Genomic DNA, 17,027 nt, shown 5'->3' on the forward strand with positions numbered 1-17,027 from the left:
TTACTGGGCACGGTGGGACTCTTGTGAGCACAGCCTTAACTCTGTTGGATGCATGGCGCTCAGTTAATGTACTTGGAAAGGGACAAGGATGAGGATGAGAAATGGCGGCTCCCCTGTCTTGCTGAGCTGCAGAGTCCTTCCACATTTATTATTTCATTTGGCGCTAACACTAGCTGTATGAGGTAGCACGGTTGTCACTATCATTTCCAGTGCACACACTGGGGAGTGGAACCAGGTCAAATCATAACTCCGTGCCCTAGATGGATGAAAACTCATATAGCATCCTGCTGGTCCTTCTCCCAATACACCACATCTCTAGGGATATTGATCCATGATTTTAGTTGAAGTAATTTTTTTTCAGTATAAATGCTCCTTCATGAAGAAGGGCAGGGCTGCGTTGTGATAAGCTGAAAGTCCTGTAAGCCGGAAGATGGGGTAAACACATGCAACTTGCTGTACATTGCAGCTCAGTAATGCAGTGCGCACTATGGCTGTTTCCAGAGTTGTGCAAACCGTGAGTTCCTAGCACTGGAGGCAAACACCACATAGCTTATCACCAGTTGAGGGAAAGAATAAAATTCAAAGTGTGTTTTCCACTGAACGTGCTTTGCATTTAAATCTCTGTCAATCCAAAGCCTTAACTAACTTCTCACGCTGTCTGTCCCGTTGCCTGGCAGGTTCTTGGTGCTTGCTGCCTTCTCTTTTCCAGTGGGGGAAAGAGCCTGGCAGTCCCTGACTTCTCTTTCCTTACCCTTTTCTTGAATCATTTGCTATATTAAACATGTAATGGTGGATTCGTTTTGCTTTTTAATTAAACAAATAAAACACTACCTATATAATTGAATTCTTTTCTTGTTCTCCATGAGCCCATTTTACCTCATTTCTGGAAAACATTCCCTGGAACTTGTTTGCATCATTCTGTGCTTTTATGCTTTTATTACGCATGTCTGAAATACATTCATGATACTGTTTTATGTTTTACATGTAAGTGTTACGTTAAAATGGTTTGCTATCTATAAGTCTGTCTGTCTGCCTGCCTGCCTATCTATCTATCTATCTATCTATCTATCTATCTATCTATCTATCTATCTATCTATCTATCTATCCATCCATCCATCCATCCATCCATCCATCCATCCATCCATCCATCCATCCATCCATCCATCTATCTATCTATCTATCTATCTATCTATCTATCTATCTATCTATCTATCTATCTATCTTTATGTATCTATCCTGTTTAGTGATGGAGATGAAATCTAGGGCCTTATGCATGTTAGGCAAGGGCTCTGCCAATGGCCTTTCCCTCCCCACCACCATATAGTTTGATTTTAAAACTCAGTTTAGATTTTTAAAGACCATCTTTCCACACATACGTGCACAGCTCGTGAATGTTCACTTTTGAAGTATCCACACATTCTCCATTGTCCTGTCAATGTACATGTGGGGTGCCTCAGCTTTTGGTATTACAAAAATGTCTCAATAAACATTAGTTTACATATCACAATGTATAAACTAGCTGGGTTAGGGCATGCAACTCCTCCCTTCTAGGAGTTATTAAAAACAATCTGAAGTCTCTTCAGGGTGACAATACCTTCTTGACATCATCAAGATAATTTTAACTTCCCAAAATTAAAATATTTTTTTGGGGGGTGACACTGGGGATCAGACGCCCCAAACATGCATGCATCATTTTCTTCCTGGATCTTCTGGTTCTCTCCAGTGTCTTCTGTATCCCTCACTTCTACCATACTCTTAGGTCATCTGTTTTGATACCAGTGATCTGAGTCCCTTGTCCTCGTATGCCATATCAAAACATTTTTGACTGTCATTGACCCTTTTAACTTTCACATGTGTTGCTTACTCTTTTAATAAACGGCTACTTCCTTCCAGTCTGCAGAACTCTCTACCATCCCATTCATTCCAGGGGCAACCTGCCAAAGTCTAGGTCCCAGCCATCTAGATAAATGCATATCTGGTCTTGGCTGAACTACATGACTCCTTGGCATTTATTTTCTTAACTGACCTATACCTGCGGATCAAGTGAGATAAAGGTGTGAGAACGTTCTTGTGAGCTCATAATAACAAGTCAAACCTAGAAAGGGCTAACCACCATAACCTCAGCATGCTCTGTGACAAACGCACAGCTCAGACCATCTCCCCATTAGTCTTCTCTACTCTTCCTGATGCTCCTTCCTCCCAAACTTCTAGCCCTGCTATACGAGGCTCCTTTCCCTTCTGGCTTCAACTTATTAATGGGGTAGAGACAGTTAACATGCACAGACCCTGGATGCTGGGTCAGACTCGAACTCCGTGGCATCAGGCACTCATACTCTGAGAGTCTTAATTTCTTTACCTGAACAAAGGACATGATACCTATCCCACCCATCAGTGCCATGAAATTGAAAAGAAAGTGTTAAGTAGAGGTACTTGGTGAAATGGAGGCTCTGTAGAAATCACAGGTACCATGGGTACTTTTACTGACATTTGCCTGTGTGAAATGCCCTGAGTTACCTGTGTCACTTGGATCAAAGCATACAGCAGAACCTAACTCATTTTCTTAGCAAGCATCATTGGCCAAGTGTGACGTCTACATATTATTTTAGAAGATGTAGAAATTCTCTCTTTAAATGAACAATAATGATAATGATAATAATAATAGTTGTTATTAAGATAGGATTTTACTATGTAGATCTGATGACCTCTCCCTGACTCCCTAACCAGGCACACAGTGTATATAGTGTGCATGTAGTGCATGTATGTGTGTGTGCTTTGTGTGTATATATGGTGTGTGTGTGTGTGTGTGTGTGTGTGTGTGTGTGTGTGTGTGTGTTTATATAGTATGTGATGGTCTCACTTTCCACTTTCTTTTAAGGCAAGTACTCTGATGTTTCTTCCACTTCACGGTGTACTGCAGGCTAGCTGCTCTGTGAGAGTCCAAGCAGCTCTCCTGTCCACCGGGCCACTAGGATTATAGATAGGCATCTGGCTTTATGTGGATTTTCACCATAGGTCATCAGGCTTGAGTGGCAAGCACTTTTATCCACTGAGCCATCTCTCTGGCCTCTGGAAGTCTCTTTGGTAAGTATCGTTTCCTGACTTGGTGGTCTGGATGTGTGGAAAAGTAGAGGTGGGTGAGTGGTCCTTGAAGTTTGTCTGGAAAGACAAGCAGAGCTACCTGTAGGCAGATACTCAGCACTGATCTGAGGGAGTGAGAACCCTGTGGGTGCAAGGGTGGAAACAAATCAGTCTTTGTCCCTCCTTGCTGAGTGTAGACTCGATTCAGTTAAAATGAGGCCCGAGGTCAGCCCTGAGATAATGTGAGCGTACCTCCCCTGGAGTGAGCATATGGCTCTGCCTTACGTCTTTCTGACCCTTGTATCTCTCACTCCTGTGCCAGGATCAGCCTTGGACTTGGGCCAAATGACATTCATGGGCCAGATGATACAACACCATAGCCTGTTCCTCAATCTATTAATAATACAGAATGTCCTTTCCTCGGTAATTAAGTTCTTGCCTTTAGTTCTATTGAAACAGAATTTCTCATCAGTGCTCCACCCCCTCCCCTGGCTGACCTTGCTTTCAACTCAATTGAGAAGTTGTTGGGTCCCTCAGTTCCCATCACGACTGCCTACCCTGCCTGTGCCAATAGCCACTTCTCCGTTGTAGTTTAGACAGAGCCCTGGCTTTCTGACTTAGCGTTGGATCTTAGTCTAATAATTCATCATCTGTGCTTTTAATAATAGAGCCAACACCATTGATCTTCTTCTATTCCTGTGTTGTCCTTGCCCACTCTTGCTTGACTTTTCATGCAGTATTAGTAAAATTCCACTCCTCTTCCAAATCCTGTCGTGTCTAACCTTAAAATACAGATGAAATGCAAGGTTCTTTCCCTACTGATTTTTAGTCTTTACTTCTAGGACCACTCTGCGCTTTCTTTCCAACTGTCTTATTCCAAATAGACTACAGCCAACTCTGTTTTTCTTTTTCACATGAAAACATGAAGCTTAGGAATGGATTTTATGGGTGCAGCTTGCTTGGATTCTTCTACTCAGGTAAAGAACGCATTGCCCTAGCACTTGCAAGTTGTTCTCAGAGGAGAAGGGATTGGTATACCCTTCCTTAACAGGATTGACCACATCTTGTGATTGCTTGATACGGTCAGAACAATCGGGGGTGGGGAAGGGTGGGTGTGTGGGAAACAGCTTAAAAATTCAGCCACTCATGGCAATCCCACTTCAGAGATATCTATGTGATGAATAGAGGCTTTGTGACACATCTGAAGCCCTCTCTTCCTTGAGAGCATTCTTGCCACCTTCTCATCCCCTGCAAAAGCTTGTGATGAGTGCATATCTTTAACATAAAAGCTTCCATCTCAGAGACTGATTCCAGAGGACCTCAGCTTGCAACAGGAATCCAGAAATTTTCCTTTCTTAGCCAATGCACTATTAACTTACCATGCTTTTTGTCTTCTCCCTGAGATAGACGAATTAGTGCCTTCCTCCACTCAAAGATGTGCATGTCTGTGTCCCTATCAAACTGTGCATATTGCGTCTTAGGAGTCAAAAGGATTAAAAACTTAGATCTAGTCCAGTCATGTGAGGCCTTAAAAGCAGAAAATTGCTTCCAGTTGTAGTTTGAAATATGATTAGAGAATGGTCAAGAAAAATGGAACATTATCAAAGTCAGAGATGGAGAAAGAGGCCAAAAGGCAAAGGAGCAGAGGCAGCTCTTAAAAACTGAAAAGGGAAAGTAAATGGGTTGTTCTCAGAGTTTAGAAAATGGAACTCAGTCTTGCAAGTACCTTGTTTTTAGTCAGTGAGAACCGTATTAGACTTCCGAACTACAGCATTCTATGGTTGTTTTAAGTCTCCGAGTCTGTGGTAACTTGTTACATTTGTAAGCTAAAAAAATACTTATTTATTATTTATATAGTGTTCTGCCTGTGTGTATGCCTGCAGGCCAAAAGAGAGCATCAGATCTCATTACAGATGGTTGTGAGCCACAGTGTAGTTGCTGGGAATTGAACTCAGGACCTCTGGAAGAGCAGTCAGTGCTCTTAACCTCTGAGCCATCTCTCTAACCCTCAAGATTCTCCTTAACACCTGTCGTTTTTGATGACCTTGGAAGTGCGTGCACTTTCATTTTCTCATTTATAAATAAAAAAAATTGGGTCACATGCTGTAAACCTCCTTATATGTCAACATTGATCCCAAGCATAGTGATTAATGGATTTTGTCTTTTACTTGTTATTAATGGACTTAAAATTAAAATGTAAACATCTAATTCTGAGAATAAGTCATTAAAAACTATCCATACCAAGACTAAAAAGCAGACTATTGTGTCCTGACTGTAGAGACAATGAAGTCAGTATTATTTAAGATGATGATTATTATGTGTGTGTGCAGATGTGTGTGTGTGCGTGTGTGCGTGTGTGTGTGTGTGTGTGTGTGTGTGTGTGTAAGGACATGCCATGGTACATGTATGGAGGTCAGAAGTCAGAGGTCAAAGGAACATTTAGGAGTCAGTTCTTTCCACCATGGATTTTAACATATCAAAGTCGGGTCACTAGGCTTTTACAGCAAGAGATTGTACCCACAGACCCATCTTGGCAACCCTTTGTCATCATTTGTAGTGTCTTAAAACATGTTCCTAACCTGAATTTTGTCAGGAAAGGCAGAGCACTATAAAGGGGTGACATAGAGCTTGATGTGGCTCTTTTAGCTTCCAAGTAGAGGTAATCACTAGAGTTTCCACTTCTTTAACTGGTCTCTGTTAACCATAAAATAATAATGGCAATAGCACAGTGATTGTGGTGATCATTCTCTATGCTGATCTTCCTTCCTTCCTTCCTTCCTTCCTTCCTTCCTTCCTTCCTTCCTTCTTCCCTTCCTTCCTTCTTAAAACAATAAAACAGGTAAATTTTAACCTATTATACATATATTCATTACTAAAAATTAAAATCACAAGATTTCCTTCTATTATAGACTTCTAAAAGCCACAAAATGTAACAACCCTCTCTGATTATTATTACTTTCTAACAAAACCGCTCCTAAATCCATTTACAACCTTCCAAGTTATTTACTTCACTTCAGACTTGAAGCTTCTAAAACATATGAGAATAAAGGAGACTCTTTAGCACTTCTTTCTGTTAAATCAAAACACAAAGCTACAATGAAAGTCACTTAGTGCATTCAAACTGTACACATCCCTTAAAGATGGCTGGTGACAGGTTTGGAAGAGATTCTCCAGAACCAAAAATAATGAAAGAGAAACACATCTCTGAGCTTATATACACAGATTATTCAAAAAATATTGTTGCAATATAATTTCTTAGAGTAGCTTTCCTACCTACTGTATGGCACTGGTATCTTAATTGTTATCTGTTATAACATCTATTGTCCTGTGGCTCCCCATGGAAAGAGATCCAATAGTATTTGATGTCAGCCTAAGATCAGTGACTACTACTTTCCTTTCTCATTGACACCTACTTGCCTCTCCTAAGTGGCTACTTTTTCTCTCTGTGTTGGTATAGAGTGGCTGGTATGGTTATCAATAAGTCAATTCATTTGTGGTTGGCAATACAGTAATTTTTATCAGTGACCTTAAGACAACATTGACAGTGATGTAGATGCCTTTCTCAACCCGAAGCTGATAGAGATTACTAGAGGCTCTAAAGCCTGAGCCAGGAGTCTCCCAACTCAGGTACTATTCATACACAAGTCATGGAAGTTGATGGAGATTATTAGTGGCTCTATCCTCTGTCTCACGCATCCCTCTCAGTGCCAGATCCTCTCATTTACTTTTGATGTGTAATTAGAAACTTTCCCCCTATGATTTTGCAGAGAAGGCGGTGATATGATTATGCTAGCTCCTATCTGTAGGAAAGAAAAATTGAGTGGAAAAGACATGCTCAAGGGGGAAGCCTTCTTACAGGATCCACTTCTTTCAGTTCTGTTTCAGTTCCCAAGGTGCCCTAGTGATCTCAAGAGTGAAAACCGATTTTAACTTTTCATTACACTATTACTATTTATAATGGCTGGTTTCAATGCCAGAACCACAGCAACAAATTTTAGCACACACTCACAGTGTCCTTGGTCTTGGTGGTCTTGAGAACTTCTATTTAGATGACTTCAAGTGGTCAAAATAGCCCTGAAAAGATACCAGTGGTTAGAAACATTGGGACATCTAAATTACTTTCTTTATTTAATGATACCTATGATACCTTAGAAAATTGTGAATGACAATTTTATTCAGAGAAAACACAGAGAGATTGAAGAACAAGATCTATACATAAAATACTCTTAACTCATAGAACAGTTATATTTTTAATTTCTTTTTGTGTACATGGATATTCGTCTGTAGTTTGAAAAGGGGTCACACTGTATGCATGGATTTATAGTATTATTATATCTAATTGAATTGATATTACAGGTAACTTTTAGCAATAAACAGACTTCAGCTAGCAGACAGCATCTCAGATGGCTTTGGGTGGTTACTGATGAGATGAGTCATGTTAAAGTCAAAACAAACAGGATAGGGTGAAAGTGTCCAGATTGAGATGAAGGGACAGAAACTGACTCTGCCTTTTGTGTGACTCACCCTCCCTTGCTCTCTGGCTTGCTTGTGGTAATGGAGCCATTTTATGAACTGCCCTACAGAAGTGCTCACATAGCAAGCAACTGAGGGAAACCCCTGATGCACAGTCCACAAATGAAGGAATCCTGGCAAAAACCTCTCTAGTAAACTTCCAAGTGCATCCTTTCCTAGTCCGGCAACGAAACAACTATGGTTCCAGAAAACATCTGCACTGCAGTTTTGTGAGAGATTCATGTCAGAGCTCACAGGGAAGCCATGTCTCTGATCCGATGAAATTCTAACTAGTGCTTTTGTTGTTTTAAGCTAACGTTTTTTAAAGGAAGGTGCAGCCGTGCATAGTACAGTGCACACAGTGTTTAGTAGATGGCTAGCGTTTCAGCTGCATTGAAGTTCACCCAATATTTTGCTGCTGCACAGTTTGGCTTTTTTATTTCTTTTCCTATTATAAAGGAGGCTGCAACGAATAGCATTGTAGCATAGGTCAAAATATAATTTGGGGTTATTTTCAACCAACCCCCTTTAGACTGTATCTCCATGTAAATCAGTTGGAAACCTAAACTAAAAAACAAAACAAAACTAAGTTTGATTCCTGAAAAATTACTAGTTATTTTGACACTAAGCAGTATTCAAAATAGCATTGTTTCAAAATCAGTCTGATGAGTTCAGTCACCCTAAAACCTTTATCTTTATCTTGAGTGAACACTGATGTTCTGACCATGAAGTGATGCTCATGTTTTTCAGGAACTTTGGAAGGGAGAGCAACAGCACGGAATGGGAAGCAAATACCAGGTCAGGCTATTTTGAAAATGTTCAGCCTATTTAAATTACCTAGGACGTTGTCAATAAATTCAGATTTTATGGTACCAAGCTGGATGGGCTGAATTCAATAGCTATTTTTTTGGAGGCATTCCCTATACATAGATAACACCACCATTTCTGAACCGCAGTGTCTCATTGTTGGGGACGAATGCATATTTTAATGAATGCTATATATTTTAACAGATTCCAAACCCTGCAGTTGGTTGAGGCTAAGGGTGCATTTTTAGGATCCGAATAAGTAAATAAATGAGGAAGAAAATGTGCGCTAATTGCGGTAATTTGTGATACTTTCAAATTCTTAATTAAGAAATAAAATAGGATCATTAGCCATGACCACTGTGGATGGCACACATAGATCACCATTATAACCAGATGCAGTCCTTGCCATAAATGACATAACAGGGAGAGGTCACTGGCACATTATAGCCACAGAAAAGGAGGCAAGAGAGCTACACAGAAGGTCCAGACACTGTAAGTGTCACTTCCTTGGCCCAGGAATTGCATTATTCTGAAACCATTGCTTCTGAGCTTGGAGGCCTGCCTCTTCCTCCAATTTTCTGGAATATATTCTTCCTTCAAGCTTCATAAAACATCTGTGAGCCTAGCCAGCAACTGTGTTAACAACTCCACTGATCTCCCTATCTTCCTTCCCTCTCCCCAGCTGCAGGCGGTGTGGGGACTTGGACTCAGGTCTTTGCCTATCTCATTTTCCTGATGAACTAGTATTTTCAACAAAGGAGGGAAGAAAATAAGGATATGGCTTCTAATTAGAGCCATTTTTATTTGTGCTGCATTTTAAAATTTAAGCATTAGCTTTTCAATAAGTCACACAATTTGTCATTAAAAAACTCATTTCTAGGACAAGTGAATACCCAGGCAGTAACTGGGATTGTTTCCGTAAGTCAGGGTGATGGGGAAATATCCAGAGAAGTCCCTAGGGTAGAGGTTGGGTGAGGGTAGGCACTGATTTTCAGGTATGTAAGAGAAAGCTGTTTTTTTCCATATAAAATATGAGGATACTATATGTCTGGGAGAAGGGAGAGCGATGATGCTGGTTATGGGCAGGGATGAAGAGAGCCAGTCATCATGTTTTTGCCGACAGCCATGCATCTCCTTGGCCTTTTCTTTCCTGAGATGCTTTGCATCTAAGTGTGGATGCCCGGGTAGGTGTGGACACTCCTTGAAGGCAGGCACAGGCAGGTGTGGGTAGTCAACTACAGTTAGCTTAGCAGTGAGCAGGGTGTTAGTCTGAACAATTTGAAGAATTTTGAATGAGTCAAGACAAAGGAAATGAGAAATGAAACCATCTGTGGGTTATTTCTAAAAGGGCCAGTTCAGTGTGGGATTAGATGTTTGAATGTTCTGAGCAGGACCTAAAAGAAGCCCGGAACCAAAATCTAGCTCTTAGGTATCTATTGTTTCCCTTTGATGGAAGCCAGGAGAGCAGTCTGAGACACTCTTCTAACACTCAGGGAACTGAGATGGTACACATTCTTCCAGTCAAAGGCTCTTTCTTTTGAAAAAGGAAGCTAGCGGGAATCCTGAACTCTGGTAGCTGTACTGACTTAAGATCATCCTTTCTAGAGGAGGTTACCCAACCCTTGAACCCCTGAATCTAAAACCCTAAAGAATTCACAAGGAATGAAATAAGTCCTCGAATTTTGTACCATCCCCTTTCTTGAGGAATCCTTGCTTAATGCCTGCATCTGGACACAGTTCTGGCTACCTGTGTGCTTTAGGGGCACTGCTGTGTGGGATGTGAATGTTATCACCATTATTGACTGAAATTGGGGTACAAAGGGACTGTTTTTTTGTCTTTAATTTTCTAAAAATGTGCACTAAAGAGGGAAGGAGCCTTGCCAATTTCAGAGGCAAGCCAAGCAGAAACAAATCAAAAACATACACATAAATACCGAGGCTAGAGATTAGATTAGGGTTTCACAAAAACCCAGCACATAAAGTGCTCCTATAGAATTCACTGATCCTTTAGGTTCCTGGGTATCAGGATACAATTTACTTAGCCCAAGGAGAGCAGGAAGCTAAGAAGATCCAACAAAGATGGATGAAGTAGGCTAGAAATGTCTGACGTATGAGAAGGTCCCGGGAGGTCTCACCCATCCTGTGAAGAACTGGGAGCATTCTTCGTTAAAGGAAGTCCTTCAATACAGGCTTCTCTCTGCCCTTACATCTGATAAATATTTGCTTGCTTTTGTACGTCTTCATTTTGTTTAACAAATATTTCCAGACAACTGCCTCCTTCCCCAGTACAACCTTAGGTGGTGAAGATTCGGGGGCAGACAGTTAGAGAATGCACAGCTCTGTCGAAGGAACATCTACTTTTAATACAGCCATGTTCAGCCAGCCCTGTCCACCTCCCTTCGATTCATTTCAAAACACCAAGGAAAATGTGAACCAGAAACACAGAACCCACCATTGTGGAGGAAGGCCCGCCAAAGGCAATGCGTTTGCAACTCTAGCCAGCGGGTGCTGGAAGACCTGCCCAAAATATCAAACAAAGTGGGCAGAGCCCAGAGTTTGTGAAAGAGGGGAAGAGGGAGAGGGAGAGGGAGAGGGAGAGGGAGAGGGAGAGAGAGAGGGGGGGGAGAGAGGGAGAGAGAGAGAGAGGGAGGGAGGGAGGGGGAGAGAGAGAGAGAGAGAGAGAGAGAGAGAGAGAGAGAGAGAGAGAGAGAGAGAGAACAAGCACAACTGAACGAGCCTAAGAAAGAAATGGGGGAAAGCAAAGTCATCTCCAAATTAGAGACCATTTTAGGTGACAAAACCCCAAAGAGACATAAGAATATAGGATGTCACGGCAAGCAGTTTAAGAGGATGAAGAATGGCAGATTCAGCAGATCTGTGCAGATGTATCAACACAGGGCTTGAGAAGGGAGTGTGTGTGTGTGTGTGTAGCAAAAACAGAAAAGAAAACATACTGATAGAATATGATAGCAAAATGTCTCCAGAAAAATAATTACTGGAATCCGAATGCCACACAAAGCAGAGAGTTAACAGACCACAGATCACAGACTGTGTCAGGAAATATTTATGCAAGCGTGTCGACCCTGAAGGCAAAGGTGTCCGCCCTCCAGATCACCAAATTCAGCATGGAGTGAAGTAAATCATGCTAAACTCTTCTTCCCAAATGGGCAGCATGGTCTGGCATGCAGTGAGAACCTCTGGTGCCCTGTGTAGAAGCTTCGCCTGTCAATAAAGAATGCTGTTGGCCTATTAGCTTAGGCAGGGAATAGGAAATGGACGTTCTGGCACAAAGAGAGGAATTCTGGGATAAAAACAGGTGTAGGAAGGGAGATTGTCCCCAGACACAGAGGAAGACAGTCACATGAAGCTGAGAACCAGGTAACTGGCATTCACTGAATAAAAATATACAGGACATTATGTTATGGGCTAGTTTGGGAACAGGCCCAAGCTGTTGGCCCAGGCAGTTATTCATATGTAAGAAGGCTCAGTACCGTTATTTTGGGGAACTTGGGCATGGCTGAGAAGCCTGCTGTTACACCTCATCATAACTCCACACAGCCCTGTGAAGCGTGCAAACCCTCATGATTGAGAATTAGGCAAGGACGAAGATTCTATATGTTCAGAGTGTTGTTACTCAAGGGCAGCCTCAAGACTCAGACCAGGAAGATGCTCCTGCTTGAACCTTATTTGGAGCACCTTAGAGGTGAAACTTCAACCACTGGTAGAACGTGGAGAAACTATTGAAAGACTAGAGTGAGATCTTAATGAATTCAGTGCTGAATCAAGGCAAGGAGTAGAAACGGTGGTTAGAGGGAACCGTGAGGATATTAACGAACTGCCACACTTTTTTAAACGCTAACAAAATTCAGGTGTGAGGAGAGAGAAGGCAGACAATAGCCATAGGAGACACGGCTGAGTTCGGGGCATGACCTACAATGATACTCTCAGCATTACGGATGTTTGCACACCAAAAATAGAACAGCAAGCTTTACTATGCTGAGGGGCAGTGCGTACAAATGCAAGGAATGGATGTGCAAATACTACAAGTCTGAACAAAACTGAAAGACCGTTTTTGAACTTTGCTAGAAGACTATCTCTAGTTTTCAAGTCCCCGTATTTGTACAAACAGCTATAAGCCAATCTGACCGTCTTTCCTCTTCATTCTCTTGGTCCACATACCCGCAGTGTAAGTCCATGTAGAGAAATCATCTTGGCCAGCCCCATTCCCCAGCCTTTTCTCTGTCTTCATGGCCCCAGAGACACCCTTCAGGCCAGGCTCTGTTTTGCACACCTTGGACCCATGTTGCTTTCTTTTTCTGGATTTTTTTTTTATTCCCTCTGGTGGTAGGGAAACATAGCGTTTGAGACTTCATACCAGTTTCTCTCAGAAGACTTCTCTGTCACCGCATCAGGCACAGGACACTGATAGTATACACAACTTTGCGACTCCAGTTTAGGATAGAGTCAACCAAGTCCCTGTAGACAAGTGGGTGCCACAGCCTGCCGGCAGCTCCCCATTATTCTTTCTTAAATAAATAAAAATCTGTCGGTGTGTATGTGACGTATGTGAAGGCATGAATTCCCCGGTGCATGTGTAGAGGTCAAAGGAAGCTCTGTGGAGTTGATCTTCCCTTTCTACCTTCCCATGGGTTCCAGGTTGGAACTTAGGTTGTCAGGGCTACATAACAAACACTTTCGCCCCTCTGTCCACCGTGCTTACCCTCCCTTCTTCTTTTAGTTTATTGTAGAAAACATTGGAAATAAAAAAAAAACCCATATACCAAAATTAACCTGACTCAAGGACTATATGACCCAACGGACGTCTATACATTAAAGGTGACAAACTGAATGGCAGATGTAAAATCTCCTATTAAAGTTACGCATTTATTCACTACTCTAATAAAGAAAAATCCATGGCAGAATTAGAACTAGAAAAATATTTAGATCATTATCTATAAACTCATGTATAAATTCCATTACTCTTTACTTCTTCTGCAGTCACCTGATTCTCCTTCCTATACCCCGAGTTCATTTACAATAAGTACTTAGCCATGGTCCCATCCTTCCTGTTTATTCAAAGGCCTATCCCTCCCTCCATCTGCCTACCTGTTGGCCCAGCCAGCCCCTTTATTTCAGGGTCTCCCAAAGGCTTCCTTTTGCTTGGCAATCAATTCCTTCATTTAATATTAAGGATTTCGGCAGCCTGGATACCTCTAAAAATAATCGTTAGTTCTGTCTTACAATATTTCGTCCACACTGACCATCTCTCCAAGTACACCATGCGCACGGGCTGTCTCTGTGGTTTTTCTGACCTCTACCTTAATGAGCTTCCTCTCCTTCTCCTCCTGCCCCCCATCCACCTATAGATGGAAGCTGGGAGAAAGTCCATCTGCGCTCAGGTCTCCCTCCAAGCTCTGAGGCTCTTATTGATTCCTCAACTTGTATTCTTTCGTCCTTCATGAAGGGAGTTGTACTGTTTTGTACATGTTTTGTTTTACTAGACCAACAGGAGGCTCTCAGGTTTTTATCCCATGATTTTTTTTTTAATCTTCCTTGATCTTGCAAGGGACTGAGGATGTAGTAGCTTCTTATCAACTGTGCATACTTTTTAACTACACAGAGAAAATCATTTTGGTCCTTGGCATTGAGTAGAGAGTCAGATCACTGGAAATGAAGCCTTAATCATCCTTCATCCCTGACCCCTTTACTTGGTTAGACTGACCCAATTTCTAACTGTCATTTTCTAATTATTCACCTACCCCTATTAAATACATACTTGATGCTTAATATCTTCAAGTCTCTTCCCTCCCATCATCTCAGCAGGTTCTTACATGATACTGGGCTACGTGCAATGTGAGGATTCTCAAGTCACTTTACAAACGGGGGAAATACAGTCCGGAGTCAATGACCACACATCGTGACACTGGCACGTACAATCAGATGCCCCTGTCCAGCTTTTCTTCTGGTCTAATACTCCTTGTATCAGAGCAAACTGTGACCGCCTCAGAGTTTCCAGAACTTCTATCTGAAACATGAATATATGTTTTTAAAGCATTGATTTTTGCTCAAATTTCTCTTCATTTTGCTTTGATTTCTCCTTCCTGGCAAAGAGATTGCCTTCTTCCCTGATGGTAAGCATTCGTTTTCTTTGCTGAATGATGGCCCCACTCGTTCCCCCGTTGGTTCCTTTTGCCTGCATTTCCACTTAGCCGTGCCACCCCCTGGAGAACCATTCTGGCTTAATGCCTCCCGCATCCTTTGAAATTGTTCTTGTTCCTCGGTGCTGGTTCCCTGCAGGGCTGCCCTTCTCAGCTAATGAAGAGCCTCCAACTGAAGGCACTGCTCTCCACAGTTCCCCTATCCTGCTGGGAGTGGGAGGTGGAGGTTGGTGGCAAAGGGGTGACAGCCCTCCCTGTCTTGACTTTTCTCAAAGGGAAGCAGAGGCTCTGGTGACACAGCTCTGGTAAGTCCTGGGACTCACTGGCACCTGGTTTTCTGATAAGTGATCCTACCCCTCACACTTCACACTGTATCTTCAGAAGGACCAGTCTTCTCCCTCTGGGAGGGAGTATTCACCGAAGGCCTCCTGTGGTTCAACAGTATCACTCTGTAATCTATGTGTGGGAGTGCGGGCGGGAGTAACATTTCTGCCCCATTCTCAATAATGGAAAGTTTATAATATGTATTTTGGAAGAAGACCTCAACAATAGACCTTTAGATGAAATGACTTTTTAACTGTCTCAGTCTCAATAGTGGATTTCTACTATTTAGGTCCCAGTAACTGAAAGGGACCAGGTAACAGGTAACCTGGTCTAGCACTGAACTCACCTCTCTGGTTACTACAATGGCCCAACAACTGAGCATGTGACTAATAGTCAGTTCTTCTACCCTTTAGCTTCAAGGAGCATGCCCACAGAGCCTATAAATCACCTTTTTATGCCTATGCCAGTTTGCTCTGTTAACTGCAATCAAGATAGGCCTGACTAACAGAGTCTCTTTTTGGCTGTAACCTTTTCCACCCCAAATCCCAGTTACCCTTGTATTATTTCCTAATAGCACAATGTCAGACATTTACACAGATGCACTGTGGATCCCTCAGAGATCGATTCCGGCCTGCTATGAACCCCAGAAATCCCGCCCACATGCACTCTGCCTCCTTAGGTGAGGCATAAGATGTCTGTCTGCAAGAGTCAGAGTCCTGCAAGAGCAGGGTCTCTGTCTACATTGTGCACTGACGTCTAGCTGAGTTCAGGGACACAATGGGCATGTGATAAATACCTGCTAAGTGGAAGAGTCAGTGAAATTCAGACCTTCAGTTACTTACAGAGCTGTGTAGGAAGCTGGGCTATATTTTCTACTCTATTTTCAGACCTTCAAGTCTTTGCCCACTGAACCTCCAGTTTCTTTGCTTTTCTTCCTTCCTTTCTTCTTCTTCTCTTTTCTTCTCAACCTCTATCTACTTGTCTTGCTTAGCCTTTCTCTTACAATTCTACTCATTCGGAAAGGCTCTCGGGCAGATGTGGTGGCACATGCCTTCAACTGCTCCGAGCTCCTAAGGAGAAAGAGGCAGGGAAGCTGTAAATCAGGAAAGCCTGGTCAACTCAGGCGCTACCTCAGAGTAAAACACAAAAGAGATAAAGGGCATGGATAAAGCTCGGTGGTGGGGGGAATGCATGCCTGGCCTTGGAGAGAGACTCTGAGTTTAATCCCTTAGTACCTACTTAAACCTCATAACAAATACACTCCTCAAACACCTCACGTAAGAGAGAGGGAAAGAGAGAGAGAGAGAGAGAGAGAGAGAGAGAGAGAGAGAGAGAGAGAGGAGAAAGGGGAGTGGAGATAGCTGCCTGGTGTGTACCAGAAGACAGGATGACCTCACGAAGGATTGGCCTGGCTACTCTTTCCACTGTAGAGTACATTTTCTCTGCATTCCATGGTCCCGCGTTTTGAATTCGAGCCTCCATGCTCAGCTCAGATGGACCACATGCTCTGCCCTTCTCATTCAAAATGAATCTTAATTAAGATCTGTGGAACCTTCTGGGCAGTCTCCATCTTTCACATACAAGCTCAAAGGTGTCCACAGGCTAGACATTCCCTAGTGGTACTCAGGCTTTCTCTTTGCCTATCGTCTCGTCCCCTTTCTCTTCCATTATCGCATCTTTCTTCCAACCAGATCTAAGACAGTCTCCTACCCAGTTGCCACCCAGTGCATATAGTAAGACTTGACTAATGGAAACGAGTCAGCTTTGATCTGAACTTGGGGACAGGGAATCCAGCTGCAATCCTTGTCTTTCAGAGGGGAATATCACTACAGATCTTACAGGCATACGACTGACAAAATTATGTATGCTTTGCTCCCAATACATACAGTGCTAAGAACAAATGGTAGTTAACTATTGTTGGCATGTTTGAGGTACTAGCAAAACCAGGAAGACATTATTCTTTATATTTTCAACCCAGTGGAAGTCCCTAATATTCACAACTTGACAGAAATCGCAACCTCATATTTAGTAGTATGGCTCCTATACATCTGCCCCCTGGAGGACCCCTTCATTTATTTAGCTGCCTTTCGTTGGGCACACAGTCAGTAGCTCTCTTCTACATTTGTCCTTTGCCACAGCAGCTGTACC

General features: G+C 42.5%; 1 protein-coding gene across 2 annotated transcripts in view; it reads right to left on the reverse strand.

The window, feature by feature from the left end:
• The window catches only part of Slc14a2 (solute carrier family 14 member 2), a 426,972-nt gene that overhangs the window by 173,338 nt on the left and 236,607 nt on the right, over positions 1-17,027 (reverse strand). For both annotated transcript variants that reach the window (NM_019347.3, NM_177962.5), the window contains 1 exon segment: positions 7,088-7,152. The gene's annotated coding sequence lies outside the window, so the exon portion shown is untranslated.

The sequence above is a fragment of the Rattus norvegicus genome, chromosome 18 (genome assembly GCF_036323735.1).
Source record: "Rattus norvegicus strain BN/NHsdMcwi chromosome 18, GRCr8, whole genome shotgun sequence".
Classification (NCBI taxonomy): Eukaryota; Metazoa; Chordata; class Mammalia; order Rodentia; family Muridae; genus Rattus; species Rattus norvegicus.